Here is a 19,075-nt window from a genome sequence, read left to right as displayed (position 1 = left end):
ACTACAGTATTGCCATATCCAAGCACAATCCCCAATTAGCACAAAGTGCATAGAAGTCGCCGGGTGTTGGCGCCGTTTGCAGAGTCCAGTCTGGTCCGTGTTCTTGGTCTCCTGGAGCGGTGCCCCGATCCAGGCGAGCCCCAGGCTGCTGCGGGGCCTCCAGCCGTCACCTCCGTCCGGATCGTCCAGTGAACCGTGGCCCCTCTCCGCGCCCAATTCCAAGATGGCGCCCAACCCAGGCGACTATTTGCGTGCTAGTCACAGAAGCAGATCTACATTCACATATTACAATCGCTCCACACTATATACGCTGTAACGGCTTGATTGTAATCATGTATAGTCTTTCCGCTGACCACGCAACAAAAGCTTTTCACTGTACCTCAGTACACGTGACAATAAACTAAACTGAAACTGAAACAGCCCGGCCCCCTTCAGCCTTTGTGCCCCAGGGGGCTTCTCCTACAGCTGACCTGGAGGGTGCGGAAGATGAGACCCCGGTTCACCCTCCTACCGACCCCTTGCTCTCGCCTCCACCGTTGCCGGCTCCCTCCGCCCTCCTCTCCGGTTCTACGGTCCTCGACGGACGAGCAGCGGCCGGCTCGGTGGATCCCTTCACAGACCGCTGCGGCCCGGTCCTTCAAATTATACGTACGTCAGAATTACCATCCCCATCCCCTGCCCAAAATAACACGCTGAGAGTATTAGAGTCAACACGCTGAGAGTATTAGAGTCATAGTCATACAATGTGGAAACAGGCCCTTCGGCCCATCTTGCCCACACCGGCCAACATGTCCCAGCTACACTAGTCCCACCTGCCTGCGCTTGGTCCATATCCCTCTAACTATTTCTTAAAAGATGGGATAGTCCCAGCCTCTGGCAGCTTGTTCCACACACCCACCACCCTTTGTGTGAAAAAGCTACCCCTCAGATTCCTATTCAATCTTTTCCCCTTCACCTTGACCCTAAGTCCTCTGGTCCTCCATTCCTCTACTCTGGGTAAGAGATTCTGTGCATCTACCCGATCTATTCCTCTCATGATCTTATGCACCTCTATATGATCACCCCTCATCCTCCTGAGTTCCATGGAATAGAGACCCAGCCTGCTCAACCTCTCCCTGTAGCTCACACCCTCTAGTCCTGACAACATCCTCGTAAATCTTCTCTGAACCCTTTCCATCTTGACAATATCTTTCCAATAACATGGTGCCCAGAACTGAACACAATATTCTAAATGCGGCTTCACCAACGTCTTATACAACCGCAACATGGCCTCCCAACTTCTATACTCAAGTTCTACACTGGGTCTCCTCCATTGCCAGAGTGAGCAACAGCGGAAATTGGAGGAACAGCACCTCATATTCCGTCTGGGGACCTTGCGTCCGGATGGCATTAACATTGAATTCTCCCAATTTTGCTAGCCCTTGCTGTCTCCTCCCCTTCCTTAACCCTCTAGCTGTCTCCTCCCACCCTCCCATCCGCCCGCCCTCGGGCTCCTCCTCCTCCTCCCCTTTTCCTTCCTTCTCCCCCCCCACCCCCCATCAGTCTGAAGAAGGGTTTCGGCCCGAAACGTCGCCTATCTCCTTCGCTCCATAGATGCTGCTGCACCCGCTGAGTTTCCCCAGCAATTTTGTGTACCTTCTATACTCAATACCCTGACTGATGAAGGCCAATGTGCCAAAAACCATTTTGGCTTCCTTATCTACCTGATTGTCTCAGCAGCACCTGGCTGTGTCCAGGGCACTTTCTGTGCTGCACGGCCTTCTGGTTAAGCACCGCCGCCATTGCTGGCTTGTTTCTGATGTAAACACAGTTGTGGAAATTACAAACCGCCTCGATTGAACCAGAGACCGAGTGCAGTATTACTCGGTTTTACGCAAGTGTGAGTTTATGTAAGTGGCCTGTTGTGCAAGTCGGGGAGTGTGTGTTCATTCTACGATGTAACTACTTCAGGAAGGATACTGTGACCTTAAAAGAGAAGAGAAACTAGTGTGAGTGGCCTTTAGTGGATGTTTTTTAAGCTCAATGACACATTCCTGCACTGATCCCTTAAATCTCTGAAGAGAATGGGGCAGCACGGTGGCGCAGCGGTAGAGTTGCTGCCTCACAGCGCCAGAGACCCAGGTTCGATCCTGACTATGAGTGCTGTCTGTATGGTGTCTGTACATTCTCCGGGACCGCCACGAGTATTCTCCGGGTGATTCGGTTTCCTCCTGCATCCCAAAAGGAGGTGTGTGTTTTCACACTTTCTGTACCAGTTGCCTGACGGCAGAGGGGAGAAGAGGGAGTGACCGGGGTGAGACCGGCGGTCCTTGATTATGCTGCTGGCCTTGCCGAGGCAGCGTGAAGTGTAAATGGAGTCAATGAAAAGGTGGTTGGTTTGTGTGATGGTGTGGGCTGCATCCACATATCTTGCTGCCTTGGAAGGAGATGCTCCCAAGCCGTGTTGTGATGCATCCGGATAAAACGCTTTGTATGCTGTATCTGTAGAAGTTGGCGAGTTGCTGTGGACCTGCCAAACTTCCTAAGCCTTCTAAGGAAGTAGTGGCATTGGTGTGCTTTCTTGGCCATTGCTTTGATATGGGTGGTCCAGGACAAGTTGCTGGTGACATTTACCGGTGACATGGGACGACAGATGGCACAATGGGCTAAGTGTTCGGCTGGCGACCGGAAGGTAGCCGGTTCGAATCCCGCTTGGAGTGCATACTGTCGTTGTGTCCTTGGGCAAGACACTTCACCCACCTTTGCCTATGTGTGAATGTGTGTGAATGTGTGTGAGTGATTGGTGGTGGTCGGAGGGGCCGTAGGCGCAGAATGGCAGCCACGCTTCCGTCAGTCTGCCCCAGGGCAGCTGTGACTACAGAAGTAGCTTACCACCACCGAGTGTGACTGAGGAGTGAATGAATAATGCGATGTAAAGCGCCTTGAGTATTAGAAAGGCGCTATATAAATCCCATCCATTATTATTATTATTTACTCTTAGGAACTTAAAGCTTTCAACCATCTATCATTTATCATTTTATCATTTATCATTTAAAAATAAATTGGATAGGTATATGGACGGGAAAGGAATGGAGGGTTATGGTCTGAGTGCAGGTAGATGGGACTGGGTGAGAGTAAGTGTTCGTCACGTACTAGAAGGGCCGAGATGGCCTGTTTCTGTACTGTAATTGTTATATGGTTATATCTCTACTATGTACCCCTTCACTTCCTGAAGTCGATCACAATGTCCTTTGTCTTGCTGACATTGCCCCCCCAGTAGCTGAGCCCGTTTCCAGTATGAACCTTCCCTCTGAAGGCCTGGTGGTACGAATCTCGCTGTCTATACAAATACTGAAAAGGCTCTGGAAGAAATGGATCTGGAGGTCGGCAAGAACTTCAAAAGCAGATTCAGTGTCAAGATTCTGTAGCTACGCCCTGTGAATGTGCCGTCAGCTTCCTGCCCATCCTGCTACCAGCCTTGGGCACTGCTCAGCATACACACCCCTGTCACGCACTCAAAGTCACTTACTTGTACTCTGCGCCAAGCCCTCGCGTGTGACCTCACAGCCACATCTCGGAGGTGGAGCAAGACAACGGTGACAACCAGCTCACCATTCGGGTGGCGCAGCGGTAGAGTTGCTGCCTCAAAGCACGACAGACCCAGGTTCGATCCTGACTACCAGTGCTGTCTGTGTGGAGTTTGCAGATTCCCCCTGTGATCATGTGGCTTATATCCAGGCGATCTGGTTTCCTCCCACATCTTGAAGACATGAGGGATTATACGGCAATACATAAACCGTTATATGTAAATTGCCCCTAGCGTGTGGGGAGTGGATGCAAAAGTGGGTAACAGAGAGCTAGTGTGAATGGGGTGATTAATGGTCACCGTGGACTCGGGCCGAAGGACCTGTTTCCATGCTGTACCTTTTAATTAATCAATCAAATAAGAAATGCAGCAAAAACAGTCTTGTTATATATACAGTATACTGTATATAGATTGGGCAAAAATAATTTTTTTAAGAAGGAACTGCAGATGCTGGAAAATCGAAGGTAGACGAAAGTGCTGGAGAAACTCAATGGGTGCAGCAGCATCTACGGGCCGAAACGTTGCCTGTTTCCTTTGCTCCATAGATGCTGCTGCACCCGCTGAGTTTCTCCAGCACTTTAACCTCCTACCTTGTGCAAAAATAAACCGTGACAGTCTACAGGCTCATGCTGGCTGTAACTAGTGTTAAACCAACATTGCTTTTGTCGGCAGTGGGAGAGGCTGTCGATGGAAGTGTCAAGTTTATGCAAAACCACATGGTGAGTCAGTCTTCCTGTTACTTTAGCTTACGACACTCCTTCAAGTGTCAAGAGTGTTTTATTGTCACGTGTCTCAGATAGAGCAATGAAAATCTTTCTTGCTGCAGCACAACAGAATACGTGAACATAATGCACTGTAAACAATATGATAAACGAGAGAGAAAAAAAGTTCAGTGTGTGTGTGTGTATATATATATATATATATATACTTACAAGTGTACACACACACACACACGCGCGCGCGCGCACACACATTGCACAATTATTGTTTGTTTTTTGAGTATGTGTATATGTATATATATGTATATGTGTATATATATGTATATGTATATGTGTATATATACGTATATGTATGTGTGTATATGTATATGTGTATATGTATATGTGTGTATATGTATATGTGTGTATATGTATATGTGCGTATATGTATATGTGCGTATATGTATATGTGCGTATATGTATATGTGCATATATGTGTCTATATATGTATATGTGTCTATATATGCATATGTGTCTATATATGCATATGTGTCTATATATGTGTATATATATATGTGTGTGTGTGTGTGTGTGTATTTATATGTATCTATGCAATAATAATAGTCTATTGTAGCTCAGAGCTTATTTGGAGGTTGCCGTGTTTAATAGCCTGATGGCTGTGGGGAAGAATCTGTTCCTGAACCTGGACGTTACAGTTCTCAAGCTCCTGTACCTTCTTCCCGATGGCAGGGGTGAAGTGAGTGTGTGGTCAGGGTGGTGTGGGTCTCTGATGATGCTGGCTGCCTTTTTGAGGCAGCGACTCCGATAAATCCCTTCGATGGTGGGGAGGTCAGAACCCGCTATGGACTGGACAGTGGTCACAACTTTTTGCAGTCTTTCCCACCACTGCAGGGGCTCTTGAGACATGGGTCTGAAGTACACACAGTCATAGAGTCGTACAGCGTGGAAGCAGGCCCTTCTGCCCAACTTACCCACACCGACCATCATGTCCCAACTACACCAATCCCACCTGCCTGCGTTTGGCCCATATCCCTCCAAACCTGTCCCATCCAATGTACCTGTCTAAATGTTTCTTAGATGTTGCGATAGTACCTGCCTCAACTACCAGGAAAGGTTTGGAGGGATATGGGCAAAATTAGGCAGGTGAGACGAGTGTGGATGTAATATGATGGCCGGTGTGGGCAAGTTGGGCCGAAGGGCCTGTTTCCACACTGCTTGACTCTATGTTGCATGGTGATATAACACATTTTTGCCTTTGCCAGATCCCTGCTTATAGCAAATTTCAGAGTGAGCTGGGAGTTGAACGATCTGGATATCTGAATGGGCAGATAAAGAATTACGTAGAAACATAGAAAATAGGTACAGGAGTAGGCCACTCGGCCCTTCGAGCAGGCACTGCCATTCAACATGATCAGTATCCCCGTTCCTGCTTTTTTCCCATATCCCTTGATTCTGTTATATTGTCGCAGTTTTACTGAAGAGTTTTCCTTGTTTCCTTTTGCCACTGGATGTGTGGAGGTTTTGAGTTTAGTTTAGAGATACAGCGTGGAAACAGGCAGTTCGGCCCACCGAGTCCGTGCTGACCTGCGATCCCCATACACTAACACTATCCTACACACTAGGGATAATTTACAATCTTTACTGAAGCCAATCGGTTTACAAACCTGTATGTCTGTGGAATGTGGGAGTAAACCAGAGCACCCGGAGAAAACCCACGCAGGTCACGGGGAAAATGTACAAACTCTGTACAGAAGGCACCCGTGGTCAGGATTGAACCTGGGTCTCTGGCGCTGTAAGGCAGCAACTCTACCGCTGTGCCGCCCAAGTTGCAGTTACAATACAATACAATAATACTTTATTAGCCAAGTATGTTTTGCAACATTCGAGGAATTTGATTTGCCAAGTCAGTCATGCAAATAAAAAGCAACAGAACACACAAAATACATTTTAACATGAACATCCACCACAGTGACTCCTCCACATTCCTCACTGTGGTGGAAGGTGAAATAAAAGTTCAATCTCTTCCCTTCTTTGCTCTCGCGCAGTCGCGGGCCTCGAGCCTTCCGTTGACGGGACGATATTGACTCCCGGAATGGGAGAGGGAGTAAACCTAATATCAGTTAGATTATTGTGCAAGCTATGTGTTCACAAGTTATAGGATCATTCAACCCATCAAGTCTACTCCGCCATTCAAACATGGCTGATTTGTCTCTCCCTCTCAACCTCTCTGCCTTATCCCCTCTCCTGCCTTATCCCCATAACCCCTGACACCCGTACTAATCAAGAATCTATCTATCTCTGACTTTAAAATATCCATTGACTTGGCCTCCACAGCCTTCTGTGGAAATGAATTGGGCAGAGCCCTTTTAAGTCTAGACTTAACACTTATTTCTACTCCCAAGTGTTTCTTGAGGTCCTCTGAGGGAGCGCTGTATGTATGTATTTATGTATGTATTGTTAGATCTATGTACCACTGTATGTAGCACGTTAGTACATGCACTGATGTAAAGCACTTTAATAATAATAATAATAATGGATGGGATTTATATAGCGCCTTTCTAATACTCAAGGCGCTTTACATCGCATTATTAATTCACTCCTCAGTCACACTCGGTGGTGGTAAGCTACTTCTGTAGCCACAGCTGCCCTGGGGCAGACTGACAGAAGCGTGGCTGCCAATCTGCGCCTACGGCCCCTCCGACCACCACCAATCACTCACACACATTCACACACAGGCAAAGGTGGGTGAAGTGTCTTGCCCAAGGACACAACGACAGTATGCACTCCAAGCGAGATTCGAACCGGCTACCTTCCGGTCGCCAGCCGAACACTTAGCCCATTGTGCCATCTGTCGTCCCGACACACACACAAACACACACACTTTGGTCAACGAGAGTTGTTTTTAAATGTGCTATAGAAATAAACTTGACTTGACGTGACACAGATTCACCACCTTCTGGCTATAAAATACCACAGAAATTTGCCTATGGAAAAGACAGTGAGCACCCGTCCCAAATCAAAACCAAAAAGGAACCCAACCCAGTTAAACGTGCGTTGAAACTTGGAGCTGTGCATTTGGTTAACCTACTAAGGCTTCTCCGCCAAACCCTTCAGGAAGGGCTCTGCCCAATTTTATTATTCCCCACTCAGAGCTGCGGGAAGTTTGCACAGTCCCATGAGATTCCAAGAGGAATAGTCCAACAAGAATGCTCGCCCTTGGATTAAGTAGCGCAGGATCAAGCTGTGAATTCATGCACAGGATGGAAACTGGAAACTAGGGGAATGCCATCCCCCTGCGTACCCCCACCCCCCCATCCTCCCCCCATTTCCATCACTGCCACACACGCACACGCACACAAACACAAACACAAACACAAACACAAACACAAAAACACACACAAACACAAACACAAAAACACACACACACACACACACACACACACACACACACACACACACACACACACACACACACACACAGACAACTAACGCAGACACACACACACACACACACACACACAAACACACACACACAGACAACTAACGCAGACACACACACACACACACACACACACAAACACAAACACACACACACAGACAACTAACGCAGACACACACACACACACACACACACAAACACAAACAAAAACACACACACAGACAACTAACACAGACACACACACACACACACAGACAACTAACGCAGACACACACACACACACACACACACACACACACACACACACACACACACACACACACACACACACACACACACACACACACAACTAACGCAGACACACACACCCACCCGCACAACTAAGTTAGGATGGGGTAGAAGCCCAAAGGGTAGGATGGGGCTGAAGCCCAAAATTGAATGCCTGGACGGGTTTATCGCCAATAGTTATTGATTTCCAGGATCTAGTAAATTTTTTTTTTTCATTTCACAGTCACTAAAGTGGTATTGTAACTATGTACTTTTCAAAGGTGATCTACACATTTTGTTTGTTACTTGTAGGTACATGTGTGCAATTATATATTAAAATGTAGCTTAGATCCGTTCGGTCCATTAACTCGCAGGCACTTTTTAAGCGCACATTTTGATCACCTTAGAGATATAAAGTCTATAATAGACTTTATTTGAATTTCTATGATTCTACAGACCTTGGCTGGGAACCTGGGGCTCACCAAAATTGTTCCCAATTGGGCCCCGCACTTCGTAAGGCCGGCCCTGTTTGGTGTTTTTTTTTTTAACTAAGGCGACCATGCTGATGTTCTACACAGAAGAATAACCACATTGATCTGAAATCTTGATGGAGATGTAATGTCGGGGTGGGTGATGCAAGCTCGGTCAAAGTGCCAACTCAATCCTCGTGAAAGTTGTGTGCATTTAAGTTTCCTGTGACTTGCATTTGGCCAGGAAAAGAGGAACGATAAAATTATTCAACTGAAATGGCGTTTGGAATATCAAATGAAAAGGGCGGGGAGCGCAGAAATATGGGTTTACATAATCTTCGCCCTTTTGTAAATAGTTTTTTTTTAATTGGGTCAAGCTAATTCTCAGTTTTGTATCCACTCAGCAGCATTAACTTCCCCAAACTAGACGCATGATAGAAAAAGTTGCTATCCCACAAGTTTTAAATGCAACTCTGGAGGGTTAGATGTGTTATCTTGACTCTTTTCTCGTTCCTCCCCCATAAATGCATCTATTGTGCTATTGACCAAAGCAGGCAGCAGTCTGTAAGTGGAAATGTGATATCTCGTTAGAGTAATAGTGTTGAAGTTGTATTTCTGTGCCTAATTTGCCTAACTCTCTTTCTCACAGCAGCTATTCAATCGCCGAGAGAGGGGTTCTTTCAACAAGAATTGTGTGGACTGAAAATTCAGGTAATGACTTGTTTTCTTCAGTCGCATGGGCACTGTGCAAGGTGTGAACGTTTAACTATGCAACTTGGAGATGCAATGTGACACTGTAGGTTTGTTGTGTGGACATTTTTTAAATATGTAGGCACGTTTAACACATGTAATCACAGAGTGATACTGTGTGGAAACAGGCCCATCAGCCCCAACATGTCCCAGCTACACTGGTCCTACCTGCCTGCACTTGGCCCATATCCATCCAAACCTGCCCTATCCATGTACCTGTCCAACTGTTTCTTAAATGTCGGGGTAGTCCCAGCCTCGACTACCTCCTCTGGCAGCTTGTTCCATACACCCACCACCCTTTGTGTGAAAATGTTACCCCTCCGATTCCTATTAAATCTTTTCCCCTTCACCTTGACCCTATGTCTTCTGGTCCTCAATTCCCCTACTCTGGGCACGAGACTCTGCGCATCTAACAGGCCCTTCGGCCCATAATGTTTGTGCACAACATAATGCCAAGCTAAACTAATCTCATCTGCCTGTATACGATCCCATGGACAGCATGGTAGCACAGCGGTAGAGTTGCTGCCTTACTGCGCTTGCAAAGCCCGAGACTTGGTTTTGATCCTGACTACGAGTGCTGTCTGTGCGGAGTTTGTACGTTCTTCCCGTGACCGTGTGGTTTTTCTCCGAGATCTTCGGTTTCCTCCCACACTCCAAAGACGTACAGGTTTGTAGGTTAATTGAATGAATGAATGAATGAATCTCTTTATTGTCATTGCACATGGTACAACGAAATTTAAAAGTCAATCCCACGGTGCGATTCACAAGAGCAATTTTAAATATATAAGAAAAGGTAAAAATATATACATATAAAAATAAATTACAGATAAATAGATTCGCACGACAAAACGTAACATTGTCAAACAGACATACAAACAAAAACACACAAAAAAGCACCGAAAGGGAGAGCTTCGAGCCGCTGCGACTGTGCGCGCCGCCATCTTGTTTCCGGGAATTGGCTTAGGTTTGTATACTTGGTATAAGTGTAAACTGTCCCTAGTGTGTGGTGTAGGTTTGTGTAAATGTGCGGGGATAGCTGGTCGGCACGGACTCGGTGGGCCGAAGGGCCTGTTTCCGCGCTGTATCTCTAAAAACTAATACTAAAAATTTAATCCTCCGGTCCCTTTGCGTATCCATGTGCCTGTCTAAAAGCTTCATCAACGCCACTATCGTGTGTGCCTCCTCCACCACACATGGCAGCACGCTCCAGGCAGCCACCACATCACTTTTTAAACTTTGCCCCTTTTACCTTAAAGCTATGCCCTGGAGTCTCTGACATTTCCACCCTGGAGGGAAAATGTTCTGACTGTCTACTCTGTCTATGGCTCTCCGGGATGATCAGCCATGATCACAGTGAATGGCGGTGCTGGCTCGAAGGGCCAAATGGCCTACTCCTGCACCTATTCTCAATTGTGTTTTATTTCTCATTTTCTCTATTAGGTTTTCCCCTCAGCCTCTGAAGCTGCAGAGAAAACAATCCCAAGTTTGTCCAACTTCTTGTAGCATTACCTTGTGGCCATCACTGCCGAAGAGTCCACCAGGGACTATACTGGAAGTTGATGAGAGTGGGCCTGGCCTAGCGGGGGCTGTGCAGCCTGTGGGCCTGGATGGAGGTCATGTAGGTGGGCATGTCAACAGAGGGTTGTGGTAGGGTATTCCAGAGGGAAATTGCTAAAGGGAAAAAATGACTGGAAGTAGGGAGTAGATGTGCAGAGCTGCCAAGTAGTACGGATTTTCCATATTTTGTACGGAAATGGGATAAGAATACGGATGTACGGATTTGCTTTGTAAAATACGGATTTTTTTTAAATCGGCCCGACTTCCTGTTTCATCTTGCTGCTTAAAAAATGCAAGGATATAAAACGTCATACTGTACCTCTAAAAATTATAGTAGATTAAATCTATTAGTATTTTAAATTTCAAGATCTGGATGATTATTTTTGTAAGCTTTGATCTGCTTGTCCCATACAGGTTTAAACAGCGCTGTCAGTTTAGCGCAAACAGTGCAATGGGTTCTAATTATATCGCTACCAGCTGGAGCGCTATTGCCTTTACACATAACGCTATGGCCACAGCGCTATAGGTCACAGACTGTTCGGGGAGGGAGAAGGTGAGAGGGAGGGAGGGAGAGAGGGAGGGAAAGAGAGAAAGGAGGGAGGGGGGGAGAGGGAGGCTTCCAAAATGGCTTCTACATCATCATCTGATGCTAAAAGCAGGAAGCAGCCGTTCAAACAGAAGTATACAAAGAGATGGCAATGAATGCACTGTCAAGTAAGGTGCGTAGAAGACATATCAATTGGTAGCAAAGTTATGTATTCTTGTACTCTTACATTGGTATGACCGCACATAAAAAAACATTTTTCTCAGCAAAATGGCATCGCGTGAAAATACTGATTTCCGCAGCAAAATACTGATTTTCAGGTACTAGAATACTGAAATGCTTTGACAAAACTTGACAGCTCTGGATGTGTGTTGTTGAACTACAAATTGCTTGTTGCGGCTTCTTCTGGATCTTGTTGTTTTCTCTTTGACGTCTAAGTCAGCATCAAGGTCAATTGGGGCGGTGGAGTTGCTGCCTCACAGCGCCAAAGACCCGGGTTTGATCCTGTCTGTACGGAGTTTGTACGTTCCCCCCCGTGTCTTGCATGGGTTTTCTCCGGGTGCTCCGGTCTCCTCCAAAACTACAAAGACGTACAGGTTTGTAGACTACTTTGACTTCGGTAAATATAATAAATTGTCCCCGGCATGTAGGATAGTGCTAGTGTATGGGGTGATCACTGGTTGGCATGGGCCCGGTGGGCTGAAAGGCATGTTTCCGTGCTCTATCTTTAAAACGAAATAACAGCTGACAAACTTTCATCCAGGTATCAATGAATTGTGATATTCAATTGCTTCCAAGTTTAAAATACAAAATTATTCTTCCTCTCCAAAGCTGCAATTTTTAAACCAGGTTTTGGAAGTTTTTTTCTAATTGCTCTGCCATTCTATCTACACTGGCTGGGATTGGATTATTCGATTCAGTGAAAGGTGCTTCCCATTAGTTTATGTTGGCCTGGCTCGCCTCAACGGAGCTGCAGGTCTAAAAGACGTACGACAGAAGAAGAAGAAGTTTAGTTTAGAGATACAGCGCGGAAACAGGCCCTTTGGCCCACCGAGTCCGCACTAACCAATGATCCCAGCACATTAATGGGGCTTTTTCACGGGGCGAGTTGACGCAAGATGTCACCAGAGTGAAGTGGTCGTGGTCCAGCACGAGTCTCGCACGATATAACGGGGGTAGATAAAGAGTTCCCACGGTACTCGGCATTTCTGTTATTTGTGCGAGTGACTTGTCCGTCTCCCGATCTTTCCCGTTAAATCTTGAATGAACATCGTGAACTACACGTGACACAAATGATGTAACTTTTTTTTCACACACTATAAATATCCTCCCTTGGTTGAATTGGCTCATTTGGAGACATGTTTTACTGTGTATGTGGGAGACACAGATGGACTGAGCACAGTACCTCGGTCTTACTGTGTGTGGGAGAGGGGGAGAAAGAGACGTACACTCACAGAGGCAGAGTCTCTCAGCCTGTGTAAGAGGGAGGGAGAGAGAGAGAGAGGCACACACAAGGTGGATGTGAAATCTCACCTGCCTGTTTCAGTGACAGACACCCGCCGCCAGTAAATGAAGACACCCCCATCTGTCTCCCCCTCCTCTCCCTCGACTATAATCTTTAAAAGGGACTTTAAAAGGGACTTTACTGAAAGGTTACGCATTTATCGACCACAGGCAGCATATCAGAAGGGTCTCGATATCTCTGGAGAAAAAGAATAGGTGGCGATTCGAATCGGAACCCTTCTTCAGACATCCTAATCGGAATTGAGTCTGAAGATGTGTCTTGTCCCGAAACATCAGCTATTTTTCTCCAGAGATGCTGCTTGACTCGCTGAGTTACTCCAGCGTTTTGTGTCTGTCTTCGGTTTAAACCAGCATGTGCAGTTCACTCCTTACACGGGTCTCTGGAGAACATTGATTGGTAGCGTTCCGGACCCTGCTTCGGAAAGGCATCGATCGCTAGTCGGCGAGGACTCCGAGCTGTATCTCTCAAAGAAGTACATGTGAAAAAATTCTCACGGACCATAAAAATGCGTAACCTTTCAGTAAAGTCCCTTTTAAAGTCCCTTTTAAAGATTATAGTTATTTTCTTGAATCTCATTAACATAACTCATGAATAAGTTGATGTCCCTATGCGGATGCAAATCTTTATTTTTATTTATTTTTTAAATTCAATCCCACAGAAGACAATTTTTACTCACCTTCTGTCCCCTCTGTCCAGCTTCCGGGTTCACCGTTCGCAGGAGTTCCCACGGTACCCGCAAGAGTTATTACGGATATCGCACGGATATCGCACTGGCCACTACGTTCATATAATGTTGCAATGCTCAACCACAAGTGTACAAGTCACTCTTGGAGAAATTCAAACTTACTTGAATTTTCTCCCGAGTGACCAAGATACACGATTACCTGCCGTTAGCGCTACGGTGGTCCACGGTGGTCTACGAATGCCGTACTGTTATCGCACGAGGTTCCCACGATGTTAAACTCTGGTTAACTCTTGCGTCAAGTCGCCCCGTGAAAAGGCCGCTTAACACTACCCTACACACACTAGGGACAATTTTTACATTTACACTGAACCAATTAGCCTACAAACCTGTACGTCTTTGGAGTGTGGGAGGAAAACGAAGGTCTCGGAGAAAACCCACGCAGGTCACGGGGAGAACGTAAGGACTGTACCCGTAGTCGGGATCAAACCCGGGTCTCCGGCACTCCATTCGCTGGAAGGCAGTAACTCTACCGCTGCTCCGCCGTGCCGCCAAGGGTGCTGTTCAAAACGCCAGCTGAGTGTTGTCAGAGTTAGAAGAGAAGCCAGCCCGTAACGAAACAGGTCCCAATTGTGGCTGCTCCACCATGCTGGCTCCTTAGACTGCTTTTGTTGCCATTCACACAAAACGGGGAGACAATTTGGCCCATCGAGCCCACACCCTTAGGGCTGTCCTATCCCCCCCCCCCCCCCCCACCTTGTTTCCCTGTAGTCTGTGTTGCCTTTATTTAGATCACACCAGGCGTTGCTTGATATTAACCAACTAACTTCCCAGCAGGGTTGCCAACATTGGGTGAGAGTTGGGAGTGAGAAATTGCAAGAGACCAAGCCCAAGGGAGCATAGCAAATGATGTGGTTGGGTGGGGGGGTGGTAGGGTACGGAGCTTTTGCATTTTTCAGCTTGAAATTGTGCAATCTGGTGCATACTGTAGCGAATCTTTTAACTTACATTTGAATGCAATATTTATGCTTTAAATTGGATTAGCTATGAATAAGGTTAGGCGCAATTACATTCCTAATTACATTCCACAGTAGAGCCCTGGCTCTGATCAGCAGGTGCAGCACATGAATGATCTTAGTATATTCATGTATGGAAATTAGATTATAATCAAACACGTGGCCCATGTTGACCGACCTGGGTCTCACTGCACACCTGGTACTACTCCTGATCCTGACTCCAGTTGCATACCTTCTCTCATTCCTGACCCTGAGACCAGCCTTACACCTGGCCCCCTATTCTACCCTGATCATAGCTGCTTTCCTGCTGAGGTTCCCAGTGCTAAACACTCCCATTGTCCCAGCTTTGACTACATACCTAAGTACTATTCCAGACCTGGACTCTGGATGCACACTTGGCCTTGCTCCTAGCCCCTCTGCTCTGACAATATATCTGGCCCACACATAAACCCCATATCTGACCCCCTGGACTTAACCTATTGCGTTCAAGTCCACAGGTGCTTATCGAATGCGGTAATCTTTTATGGGGCACTTCATGGACCAAATTTTGTATCAGAATCAGATTTTATTCGCCAAGTATGTTTTGCAACATACGAGGAATTTCACTGGCCAGGTCAGTCATCCAATTAAAAGCAACAGACTCAAAAACACATTTTAACATGAACATCCACCACAGTGACTCCTACACATTCCTCACTGTGATGGAAGGCGAAATAAAGTTCAAGTCCTTCCTTTTTATCTTCCTCGGTCCGGGGCCTCGAGCCCTCCGTTGACGGGACAGTCTTGACTCCTGTAGCCGGCGGCGTTCGGGCCCTCCACGTCGAGGCGTTCAGCTCCTGCATCTGGGGGTTGTCAGCTCCCCCGTGCCGGGCGATCGAACCACGCGTCAGGGCTGGTCGAACCTTCTGCGGCGTTGGAGCTCCCGACTAGCCTCTCCCAAGACTGCGAGCCCTTGATGGTAAGTCCGCAGGCCGCGGTGGGAGCGATCCCAAGCAAGGGATCCGCTCCGATGTTAAGTCCGCGCCCCACGGTAGGGTTCACGACAGTCCGAGGAGGTCTCTAGCTCCACCAATGGTAGGCCGCAGAGCCCGGAGAATGTGATCCAAAAATTGATCATATCTCCGGGAAGGTAGGAACTTGAAAAAAGTTTCCCCCGGTCCCCTTCCCCCTCCCCCCACATAAAACAAACCGAAGTACATTAAAACAAACTTTTAACAAACGCTAAAAATAACAAAAAGATGAAAAAACGAACAGACTGCCGGCAGGTGGCCCTGGTGGTATAACAAAATTTGCTACATCCATTGGCTTCCTTGTTATCTAACATGCTAGTTACTTTGTCAAACTGTCCTGAAGTCATTTTCACCCTCATTATTTTCAGTAATTTGCTGTCTTTCTCTCAGCTCGGACTTTTCCAAAATGCAAAGTCCAATAACTATATATTTAAGCAATAATATTCTATTTAATGTGATCTTGAGAGTAAATGATATTTTCTGTGATATTCATATCACAACAATGATAAAAAGATCTTTGTTTTGATTGCACCCACCAACATGCATGTATTATTATATTACAGTTAATATGTACCGAGAGCAAATTTTTGTTCCAATGCGTCCCCATTCCCAATTACTTTTACATTGAAGTGATTGAATTCCAAGTGAAGTTTAAATGGCATTAGAAAAATAAAACCTCCGGAATGGATGATATTCATTACCTGGTTGGTTGGAGTCAGTATCAGCACAATTACTATATTAAACTTTGAAACTTCAGATGTCCTGGTTCAAGCTAAAACTAAAGACAAATAATAACCTCCTCACACATTCCCCTGCAAGTATCTCTGACACTCCTTTAAAATATGCCCCTTCTTTCAACAAGCTCTTAAACATCGCATCTGAATCAGTTTCCATCTGATTACACTCCTTGAGGATATTCATCTACGTGTTCAATTAATAAAATAACGAGATTGGGGACATTTCTATTCAACCTGTCAAAGGAATTTGGGGGAATGGGGGGTTTAGAAATAGTCAGTGAGGTAAACAAACATAATAGTTGAGTGGCAAATGACAATAGTGCTACCTTCCCAATATTTAACTGAAGGAAATAATGGGTTATCGGGGCTGTATGTTGTGACAGACAGCCTGACACCTTGCTTGTCATTTTAATATTACACTTATCCCATCCCCCTGGATATTCCGGATTAATAAATTAAGGTTTTGTCAAACTAATTAACAAATCAGGCTAATTACAAATCAATAACATTAGCCAACTCCGAAACACGAAGCGCTGAGCATTGGGATCCAGACATCATGGACAACTGACCTCAGTTCCCCGCTAACTTCTGGAAGTGCTCTCTGTCTGAACCAGGGGACACGGGGCATTTTTGAAAGTGGGGGGGCTGAGCGATCACTGATCACTGGCCTTAGGGGTACCCGGCGAGGGAGTGGAGCGAGCGAATGGGGGGAGGGTGCCCCAACATCAGGAACATTTTTCCTGCAGTTACCATAAGTGAAAATCTAGCAGGCAAGCAGGATGTTTTCTCCAACCACCCCCATTGAAGTCCACTATCTTCCACCGCTTCTACCCAGTGCTTAGTACCTACTTCCAGCAGCCACGGGTTGTCCTCCAGGATGCACCGAGCCACAGCCTGGTCCATGCTGTTCACCTGGGTGAATTCGGCACAGAGACTCTCACGGCAGCGGCGCAAAGCTTCCGACGCCTCTGACAGCCCGGGACTCTTGCACAGAGGCTGCTCCATGGCCGGAGCTGCAGCAAGCGACTCGCCAGCCCCGCAAACATTCATCAGCCCCGGCTCCCCGTCCGCATCTGCCCCCACCGCTGCTTCTGCTTCCATCCCTCCCTCAGCCCCGGCTCTCCAACACCCGTGGCCCATGCAGTTAATATTAGTTTTGAAATTCTCGTTGATCACAAAGACAAAGCGTGAGAAATTCTGTGATCAGCGTGCGAGTGTGAGAATTTGGCGAAATGCATGATTCTCACGCTCAATGCGTTAGAGTTGTCAGCTCTGCATACCAGTGCTAGTTAGGACTGCCGAGCTGGATTGTAGGCTTTGAGTAATGCAGCCCAGCAGTAAATGATTTCCTAACCCTTCGATGACACCCAACCTTCCAACCAGGCTGCCGATCACGGAACACCATCCTATTCTTTGCTTGGTTTAGAGATACAGCTTGGAAACGGGCCCTTCGACCCACCGAGTCCGTGCCGACCAGCGAACCCCGTACACTAACACTACCCACCACACACAGGGGACAATTTACAATTTTACCAAAGCCAATTAGCCTACAAACCTGAGCGTCTTTGGAGTGTGGGAGGAAACCGGAGATCCCGGAGAAAACCCACACAGGTCATGGGGAGAACGTACAAACTCCGAACGAACAGCACCCGTGGTCAGGATCGAACCCGGGTTTTTGGTGCTGTAAGGCAGCAAGTCTACTTATGTGCCACCGTTGTTCAGTTTGATTTAGTTTAGAGATACAGCATGTGACAGGCCCTTCAGCCCAACATGTCCATGCTCACTCTCTATCACCGATCACCCATTCACACGAGTTCCGTGTCATCACACTTTCATAAGACGGTGGAGCAGCAGTAGAGTTGCCGCCTCACAACGCCGGGGACCCGGGTTCCATCCTGACTACGGGTGCTGTCTGTACGGTTTGTACATTCTTCCCGTGACAGCATGGGATTTCTCCGAGATCTTTGGTTTCCTCCCACACCCCAAAGACGTACAGGTTTGCAGGTTAATTGGCTTGGTATAGTTGGAAATTGTCCCTAGTGTGTGTGGAATAGTGTTAGTGTGCGGGGATCGCCGGTCGGCCCGGATTCGGTGGGCTGAAAGGCCTGTTTCCGTGCTGTATCTCTAAACTAAACTAAAACATAGGAGTAGAATTAGGCCATTCGGCCCATTTGAGTCTGCCCCTCCTGTTTCTCACCCACTCCCTACACATTCGGGGGACCAATTACACAGATGTATCAACCTGCGTATGCTCACGTCTTTAGGATCATGGAAACTCATGGAGAACATGCAAACTCCACACAGACAGTGCGGGGGGGAGGGGGGGGGGCAGAATGGAACTGTGAGGCAGGGACACTACCTGTTGCACCACAGTGCTGCCCCTTTCACTGCTACTTTGCCTAGAATTTTGGAGAGTTACCGATGACATACCTTGGTGGAGTAGTTTGTGCAAAGTGACATACGGCTCATGTTCTGAAGCCTTTGTGCCAATTTCCCGTTGAATTCCTGCTCCATGGAAAATACAGTTGCAAGAGGAAGCGCTTGGCCCTATCGCTGCTATTGTTTCCATCGTATTCTGCAGGCACGATGCTCTCATCAAAGCTTCCCCGTGCTCCGTAATTAGCGAGGGAAATTTGGTCAGGGGGTCAACTTGCAGCCTGCATTTACAACTCTGTAAACAGTGTTAATGTGGTGAAGCCTATGAGATTTCTTTATTTTATTTGCATGCTATTTTTACACTTGATAACTATATCTCCACCTGCTTTGGACATAGCGCATAGCCCTTTGGCCCACA

The 19,075-nt window shown here is 46.8% G+C and overlaps 1 protein-coding gene across 1 annotated transcript in view; it reads left to right on the top strand.

Moving 5' to 3' along the window:
• The window catches only part of irag2 (inositol 1,4,5-triphosphate receptor associated 2), a 115,530-nt gene that overhangs the window by 21,061 nt on the left and 75,394 nt on the right, over nucleotides 1–19,075 (top strand). Inside the window, exon 4 of the mRNA XM_033039443.1 lies at nucleotides 9,110–9,171. The gene's annotated coding sequence lies outside the window, so the exon portion shown is untranslated. The remainder of the gene's footprint in view (nucleotides 1–9,109; nucleotides 9,172–19,075) is intronic.

This window comes from Amblyraja radiata, chromosome 21 (genome assembly GCF_010909765.2).
Source record: "Amblyraja radiata isolate CabotCenter1 chromosome 21, sAmbRad1.1.pri, whole genome shotgun sequence".
Classification (NCBI taxonomy): Eukaryota; Metazoa; Chordata; class Chondrichthyes; order Rajiformes; family Rajidae; genus Amblyraja; species Amblyraja radiata.
Note: the sequence above shows the minus strand (reverse complement) of the source record. Positions and strands in the feature narration are given on the sequence as shown.